Genomic DNA, 8497 nt, shown 5'->3' with positions numbered 1-8497 from the left:
CTTCTGTGTTTCTAATTTGTTCCTTCATTTGTGTAGCATTTCTCTGCCTTTTCATTATTTTTTTGTTTAACTTATTGTGTTTGAGGTCTTCTTTTCCCAAGCTTCAAGGTCGAATTCTTTCTTCCTTTTGGTTTCTGCCCTCCTATGGCAACCCACTCCAGTATTCTTGCCTGGAGAATCCCATGGATGGAGAAGCCTGGCGGGCTATAGTCCACGGGGTCGCAAAGAGTCAGACATGACTGAGCGACTTCACTTTCACTTTATGATTGGTCCAGTGGTTTGTGTAAGCTTTGTATAGGGTGAGATTTGTGTTGAGTTTTTGTTTGTTTTTTCTCTGATGGGCAAGGCTAAGTGAGGTGGTAATCCTGTCTGCCAGTGATTTGGTTTGTGTTTTTGTTTTGTCTGTTGTTTAGATGAGGTGTTCTGCACAGGATGTTACTGGTGGTTGGGTGAGGCCGGGTCTTGTATTCAAGTGGTTTCCTTTGTGTGAGTTCTCACTATCTGATATTCCCTAGGGTTAATTCTCTGGTAGTCTAGGGTCTTGGAGTCAGTGCTCCCACTCCAAAGGCTCAGGGCTTGATCCCATGTCTGAAGATGACCCAAAGCTGGTGGGGATATCAATTTTGTTGAAGAAAAAACTGAGATTCAAAATGAGCTCAGAGGGGCTCAGAGACTGTTCCAGCCTCTTCATGGCCCGAGTGGAGGGGAGCCATTGCCAAGGGTTCTGCCCTTCAGCACTGGGGATGAGAGGAGGAGAAGGAACTGGGAAAGGAATGAGGACAAGAGGGGATGGGAGTCACAGCAACTGTGCCGGAGGCCATAGAAGGAGGAGGAGGTGGATGAGCAGGAGGAGGTGGCAGCTTCTGTGGCAGCTGCCCAAAATAAGGATGTTTAGTATTTAGTGGGTACGTACTGGTCCACCTGAACCAATTGCTAAATTGGTGAAAGCTTCCTGTTCTCTGGGTAAATATTTTCCTGAGCACCCTCAGGGTCCCCTTTCCTCCAGCGGAGACATCCCCCCAGAGCACATTCAAGCCCACTTCCCTACATTCTGGCTATAAAGAGGTTCCATCTGGCATTAGGGACCTGCATCTCCCTGACTCCATCACAAGGGCTCACATCCATTTGCTGACAAGTCCTTGCCCAGAGCCCTGACTGTTAACTACTTTGATTATCAGCCCTGCCTTTAGGTAATACCTCCGGCTGGACCATGCAACCCTGCCTATTGAGCAGGGATGTGTTCTATCACACATGGCTTTTTTGGTGTTTGGGTCGATTTTAACTTTTAATTGGAAAAGCTCTTTTATTTTCAGAAGTGTGTACATTTCCATAGCACAGTGCTAACCCTGATCAATCTGGAGAGGATTAGGTAAATTTTTATAACTGAAGGGAAACAGGAAATTTATTTTTAAGTTTTGTGGCTCCAACACATTAATGTGATTTTTTGTTTAAGTATTGAATGCCATTCCAGAGACACGTTTAAGTTCTTTATAGTCAGCATCAGATGGCAGTAGAGCTTGAAAAGAAAACAATAAAATATCTATTTGTTCCTTTCAAGCCTGCCTGTTTTCCTTTCCTTCACAAACAGCCATCTAAGTGAGACTGGAAGGCCAACCTTAGAGGAACCTGTTGTTTCTCCTCCAAGAGATTGTTCTGTGTCTAGAGAAGCACGTGTTCTGATTTAATTAGAAACCGGTGGGGCACTGGGCTGGCTGGCTAGCTGTTCTGGCCGCCCTGGAAGCCGGAGGGCTGAGTGGAAGCCAGGGAGTCTGAGCATATCTTTGGGGTAAGAGATTTGGTTACACAAGGGAGGGGAGCTGATGGCTGGTCCGCTCATTTGGGGAAAACTTTCTGGGTGGTAGGAACTAAGGATAGGGTGTAAGAAACTGATACACTGGGGAGGGGTGAGGTGAGCAGAAGAAGCCAGGCCCTGGCTGCCTGTGTCAGCCTGCGGAGGGCAGCTTCGCCTCTCCCCTGCGTCTCCCCGTCTCTCCCAAGCGGAGTTCACGGGACTAAATCATGGTGGGGTTCGCCTGGTGCCCATTTCCACAGCTCTTCCTCCTCACGACCACCCAGATAAACCCACTTCTCAGGACGCTGGCTAACGGGCTAACTTCTTGGTCGTCCTTTCCAGGTTTTCCTGAGGTGGTGGAATGGAGAGGAAGGCAGACACTTCTTGAATTCCCTTCCTCTGAAGCAGAGGCAGTAGCTTCTGTGTCTTCTCCCTCTACAGCTGGATTCTCCTGCATTTATACCTCCTGCTCCATCGTGTCCTAACCAGAGCTTACAGACCTCTCTCCCCCATGGGATGTGGATCCTGCGATGCCAATGACCAGACCTTCCCTTGTTTGTAGAGCCGGCATCTGGCACTGTATCTGCACAGATTAATTCAGTAAGTGGAATATATATTCATCAGTTAAAGGCAGGCAAAATCCAGGCTAGATGGGAAAGAGTATTGACATTATTGTGTACATTTGACACAGTGATACTGCTTTCACAGAATCAAAGAGCAGTGAAGGCCTTGAGTGCCTGGGGAATCAGGAGTGTGAGTCACACCAGGAGAAGGAGAGTGGTGCAGGTGGGATCAGTAAGCTTTTAGTCATAGCATGGTTTATGAGCTGGGAAATTGGTTGTCACGTGATGTTGAATAGTCACTCAGATTTATCCACAACCCTCCAATGTTCATCTCAGACATTCTGGCCAAATCAGTGTCCTATTTGTATAATCTACATTCACTTTGCTTCCAGTTTGGATTTCTTGTGTACTCCATTCCCACCCTATTGGAATTAGCTGAACTCATTTGTTGAAGCCTCACAGTGAGCCTAGGGGGTACACCTTGCTGGTATGAACCCTCACAGGGGCTCTGGAAGGTGGGGACCATCCTCACTGTGCATGTGAGGCTCCAGGGCTCAGACTGGTCCTAAGGCAGGATGGCCCTGTGCTTGGAGAGACTCTTTCCAGACTCTGCCGCTTATAGTTATGGGACTTAGGGGGAAGTTACCTAACCACAGTCATTAAAACCAGAACATTTGGAAAGAAATCAATGTTTGTCTTGGCCAACCCATGCTGGGCCAGTGCGTTAGAGCGGCTGTGGTAGTGAGTGACTTGCTCCGTGTCAGATGCACATGTATTTATGAGAACTGTGTGACCTCTATTGTTTCCTTTCTCTGGGACGCGAGGAGAGACGGCTCTAAGTGGCATTCCTTCAGTTGTGCGAGTTCCGGAGTTGGGAAGAACCTGTTCAACTCACAAGCTGGACAGGCCTTTCTCTTGGACCTGAAAGATTTATGACCCAATCATCCAGAAGCCCCACCACAAAAACCTCATTGAGCTGGTTACACGTTATCTTCCGAATATCAGCTCAGATAAAAAGGACCGTCTGGCCCACTGACAACCATCCATTGGCTTCTGCACAGTGTATTATTGTCCAACGCTTCCTCGGGAGCTATAATTAGGTGATGGTGTAAGGAGGCCACGGTGCGCGTTTGAATAGCAACTCTATTTGGGTCATGATGTCACTCACTCACTTGGGTCCCTTCTCATCATATGGCCTTCACCAGAGTGTGGTTGGAATTCAGCACACATGAAATCAGACCTTCACTGAGTTTTTCATGAAGTAATGATAGCCCTTGGGATGAAGAGCCTTTACATACCTGAAATAATTATGACTTAAGAGTTGAAGTTCTGGGACCCCACTTTTTAGCTCTTTAATCTGGACAAGCCTCTTAGAGACTTCCTTTGTTCATCTGCTAATTAGGGTTCATGGTACTAGTAACTTCTATGGGTTATAACATATGGTGTATATATTACTTGCCTTTCCCCCATCATACCCAATCAATGACTACATCCTGAATGTTCCCCCTCTGAAGTATTAATATCTCTCAACTCTTTCCATGGTTCTCTGTCACCAAGCCAGGCCCAGCCACTGTCCACTCTTGGCTTAAATCATTGCACTAGCCTCTTCACTGCACCCACTCTTATGTTCCTCTAATAGACAGGCTGCTTCCACAATCATCTTGTGGGTCAGTCTCCTGGAACACAGCCTCCAGCTTCAAACCTTCCAGTGGTTTGAACTAAGCCATTCTCTGAGGCTAAAGCCCCAATTCCTCATCTTGACTTGTAAGGTAATGCATGGTCTGTCCTTGTCTGTATCGCAAAGCTCAGGTCCTGCCACGCATCTCCCCCACTCCCACCACTGCATCAGCATTCCAGCCAAATCAGCTTATTTTCAGCCACTCAAATACCTCAAGAACTCTCCTCTTTAAAAGCCCTCTGCACTGGTTGTTCCTTCTGCTTAGCACATTCTCTACCCATTCTCCACCACTTCCCTGCCTTGCCAATTCCAGATGTTCCTTTGAGAACCAGTTTGAAATGTTGCTTCCTTGGGAAATCCTCCTGAGATGTCCCCCGCCACCTCCACCATTATTATAATCTCCTGATAAACAGGCATGCTCTACTTCCCAGCATATGTCACAACTCCAATTAAATAATTACCTGGAAAGCATTTGTTTAAAGCTTATCTTCCTCTCTGGACTGTTTCTAAAACGTGGTTTCATTTCTAGTACACTATGCGGCACATAACGTTCACTCATAAAACATTGTGGAGGGATGAAACTTGTTATTCCTCTCAGCACTCAATCCTGCCATTTTTTGCAGTTGAATATCCTTGGGTCACCTTTGATAGTTAATCTCCAGCCTCCTCTTGGTTGAGGATAGAAGACTCTGTGTGAAGGAACCCCATCTCTAGGTTTTCCTGGCCACTGAGGGCTGGGTGAAAAGCATGGTAGGAGTCAGAAAAGAGTCACTAGGCTGCTGAATGTTACAGCTAGAAAGACACTTAGGGTTCAGTGAACCCCTTGGCCACATTTTAAAGATGCGGAAACTAGGGTTCAGTGAACCCCTTGGCCACATTTTAAAGATGCGGAAACTGAGGCCAAGAGAAATTGAAAGTTATGCTCAAGAGCAGAGCTAAGGAATGGATTCAGTGACCCTAAAATATTCTTTTCTCAGGCATTAACACACACATAGAAAACATATTTATACACAGTTTGTAGAACATTTTCTATTTCATTTCTGTTGCTCTATTGATCTTTATAGCAGCCTTGAGAAGAGAGTAGGGCAATCGTTCATCCTCATACAGACGAGGAAATAAGAACAGGGTGTCTGGTGACTTATGCCCACATCCAAGGTCAACCCAACTTACAAGTGCAAAAGCCTGAGTCCCCGAGCTTCAGGTTCTAGGGTGCATGTTTTTTCCACTACATTGCTCTGTTTCTCTTACAAATAAATACTTGTGTGTGTGCTTAGGCGCTCAGTTCTGTCTGACTCTGCAACCCCATGGACTGTAGCCCACCAGGCTCCTCTGTCAACAGAATTTTCCAGGCAAGAATACTGAAATAGGTTTCCATGCCCTCCTCCAGGGAATCTTCCTGACCCAGGGATTGAACCTGCATCTCTTGCATCTGCTGCATTGGCAGGCAGATTCTTTACCACTAGCCCCCAAACAAATACTTGGACAACTCCATTTCTGGTAAGAAATGCATCAGCCAGAGAGTCTCAAATGGGAGCAGAGAAAAGTTCTGTTTCATTCTCTTCCTTGCTCACTTAGTGGCTGTGCCGTCTGTGACCCAGGCTTCCCTCTGTCAGGTGACACAGGATAAAGTCAGAGGAGGTGATAGGGTGGGGTGTAGGTGTTAAGAAGTCAAGGCTAAGCCCTCACTCTGCTACTCACAGCTGGGGACCCTAACCAGCTCATCAGGAGCCTCTCTGAGCCTTAGGTGTCCAGCTGTAAAACATAGGTACTTGTTGCTTCTCTCTAGCATTGTTCAGGATTAAATGAGATAGTGCTTAAAAGACACAGAGAAAACAGAAGGCACTGCTTAAGCACTATTTATCCTAACACCCTGGCAGCCTGCAGCAACAGAGTTGAGAAAAAAATGTCAGAAAAGGTCAGCCTTTGTGTCAAAGAGGTGTAAGGAGTTCTCAGGAGGGCACCATGAACCCTGAGATGTGGTTGAAAGGGGAGGTTTGCAGCTGGTGCAGACTGTATTTTAGCAGCAGTCTCTTCGGCTGCCTCCTGGTTTCATCAGTCTCCATGTGTCCTGACCGCTGCTTCAGTGCCTTGCTTGTGGTGAGTGGGGGTGGAGTTGGGGGACTCACTTGTTGGGGGTAGACAGTGTCCGAGCTGCCCCCTTCACCCCAGAAGAATGAACACATTTCTGCACAAATTATGTTTCCTATCTCTGCATTTGGAGTGGGGAAGTTAAAAAAAGGAATGGGAGAAAACGTTTATAAATTCATCTGACTGCCAATCTGAAAATGGTTCCATTCTTAAAGCCATTTGTGAGCTTTTGTTTTCCTAAGCTGCAACTTCACAAAATGCATCCAGAAACCACGCTTTAAGGAAATCTACTTGATAGAGCTGTGAACACTGCTGATTTACGAGTACCTTTCTTGGCAGTCTAGAAGTTAAAACAGCATCCCTAATGGTGAAACTACAAAATCTAAATTGAGAATTTCATTATCAACATTTAAATTAAAATTTCATGGCAGACTCAGGAGCGAGGAGGCGGGGTTGTGGAAAGAGGTGGCAGATGATCAAAGTAGAGATCCAGTTTTTTAAAAAAAAAAAAAAGAGAGAGGTCATTCCTGGGGAAGGGTGGTCCGCTTCTGGAGAAATGACGGCCCTGGGAATTTACAATGTCCCTGGGCTGTGCTTCAGCCCACAGGCTGTCACTTGTCCACAGATCAAGGACAAGTTCAAGGGCAGACCCATCCTCCCCAAGGCCCCAAGACTGAGATGAAAGCAGAAGCTGGAATAATTTCCAGCGCGAAATCTCTGTGGCAAAGGTCTGGAATCCTACCCTGGCACAGCGAGCTCGTTCTCTCCGGGTGGGACTCCTTGTCTACTGAGGGGGCAGAGAACATCTGGGTCTGCCCCCACCAGGGCCCCAGGGCACCGAGTCCCCGCACCAGGTCTCCTGTGCCACCATTGCCGCCAAACCCCAAATTGAAGGGCACGGCTTCTTTTTTTAAAGAGAAGACAAAGCTTTCTCTCCTTCACAGAGTCATACAGGCATATATTTTTCAAAGATCGAAAATGATGAATCCAAGTTCATAAGTGAGATATTCAGGATGGCAAGGAAATTGAGGCATGTACATACACATGCCTGGAAATATCTTCTATGGTTAAGGAAAAGAAAGCAAGTGAGGTTGTTACTATGTGTGTGGGTGGGAAAGGAAGGTGGTCTTGGACTACACTGTCTAGCTTAGCTTAGTTAAATTGTCGAGCATAAGGAACCTAGTGTCCAAGTGGATTGGGGAGACGCAGTTGTGATGGTGGGCAGCATGATCCCCAGCGTCGTCACTGTGTCTGGCTCCAGGTCCCTGTTCTTCTGCTTTTGCCCACAACCCTGGGCTCTCATCCCCGCCTCCAGGCCATCAGTGATCACGTGGGTGCTGGTGACCCTTAGCTCTTCATCCTCAGGCTCTACTGTCCATCTTCACCTTCAAGTCCCACAGGCAGCCTAAGGGCACCACATCCAATGTGGAGAACTGGTCACCAAGCAAGGGCACCTGCTGTGCCCACCGGTGGCTCCATCAATCCCATCATCCAAACATAAGCCTGGGAATAGTCACAACCCCAGCTTCTCCCTCTGCCCTCACGTCTAACCTGCTGCCACATTATTTCTTCTTTCTGTTCATCACACTGGTCTCCTCCTCTCCTTCCCACCCCAGCTATGACTGTCTTGGTTCAGACCTTCAGCTACGTCTTGCTCCTGGGTTGTTGCAGTTGCCTCCAAACTGGTCTCCCTGGCTTCTCTAAGTATCTCCTCCAAGCCACACTCCACACTGTTGCTGCAGGAATCTTTCTGCAGCGCAAATGTAATTTTGATGTGACCCTCAAGGCTTTGGGTCACCTGCAAGATGAAGTCCAAACTCCTCACCAAGGCAGGTGAAGTTCCCCTGGCCCTGCACCCTGTCCATCTCTCCAGCTTTCTCTTTTATTCACTTCTCTAACCTCTTCACTCAGCACATGTTTATTACACCTGCTTGGTGCCAGGTACTGTGCAGGTGAAGGGACATGGTGGTAAAAGTAACCATCACTCTGCATCATATAATCTGTCTACACAAAGCATGTGCTGTTCAAGCTTAGTGCGTTTGCTCACTCAGTTCTCTCTGCTGCTCCCCTGAGCCTGCACATCCTTCCCCCACATCTGCAGGCAGGAACACTCATCTTTCAGTCCTTAGCTTAGGGCCCCTTCCTTAACAGAGCCACATCAGAACTCTCCTTTCTCTGCGCCCCAGCTGCCGTGTGCATACAGGCCTTTCATGAGCTCACAGTATTCCAAAGCCGGCCGTACTTCATCTGACCTCTGTGGCCTCGGGCAAGTCCTGGGCCTCAGCTTCCTCATCTGTGAAATGAAGGCACTGATGATACTGCAGGGAAGGAAGAACTATACCTCGACCCACCTTAAATGTTCCCTTGGGACTCTTC

The 8497-nt window shown here is 47.4% G+C and overlaps 1 long non-coding RNA gene across 1 annotated transcript; it reads left to right on the top strand.

The window, feature by feature from the left end:
• The first annotated feature begins 1630 nt into the window (after positions 1-1630).
• LOC123330525 lies at positions 1631-4517 on the top strand. The gene is made up of 3 exons (XR_006546484.1): positions 1631-1786; positions 2135-2392; positions 3180-4517. It is a non-coding gene; the product is annotated as an uncharacterized LOC123330525 (long non-coding RNA).
• The last annotated feature ends 3980 nt before the right edge of the window (positions 4518-8497 follow it).

This window comes from Bubalus bubalis, chromosome 19 (assembly GCF_019923935.1).
Source record: "Bubalus bubalis isolate 160015118507 breed Murrah chromosome 19, NDDB_SH_1, whole genome shotgun sequence".
NCBI classification, from domain to species: domain Eukaryota; kingdom Metazoa; phylum Chordata; class Mammalia; order Artiodactyla; family Bovidae; genus Bubalus; species Bubalus bubalis.
The sequence above is the reverse complement of the archived record's forward strand: the minus strand, read 5'-3'. Positions and strand labels throughout refer to the sequence as shown.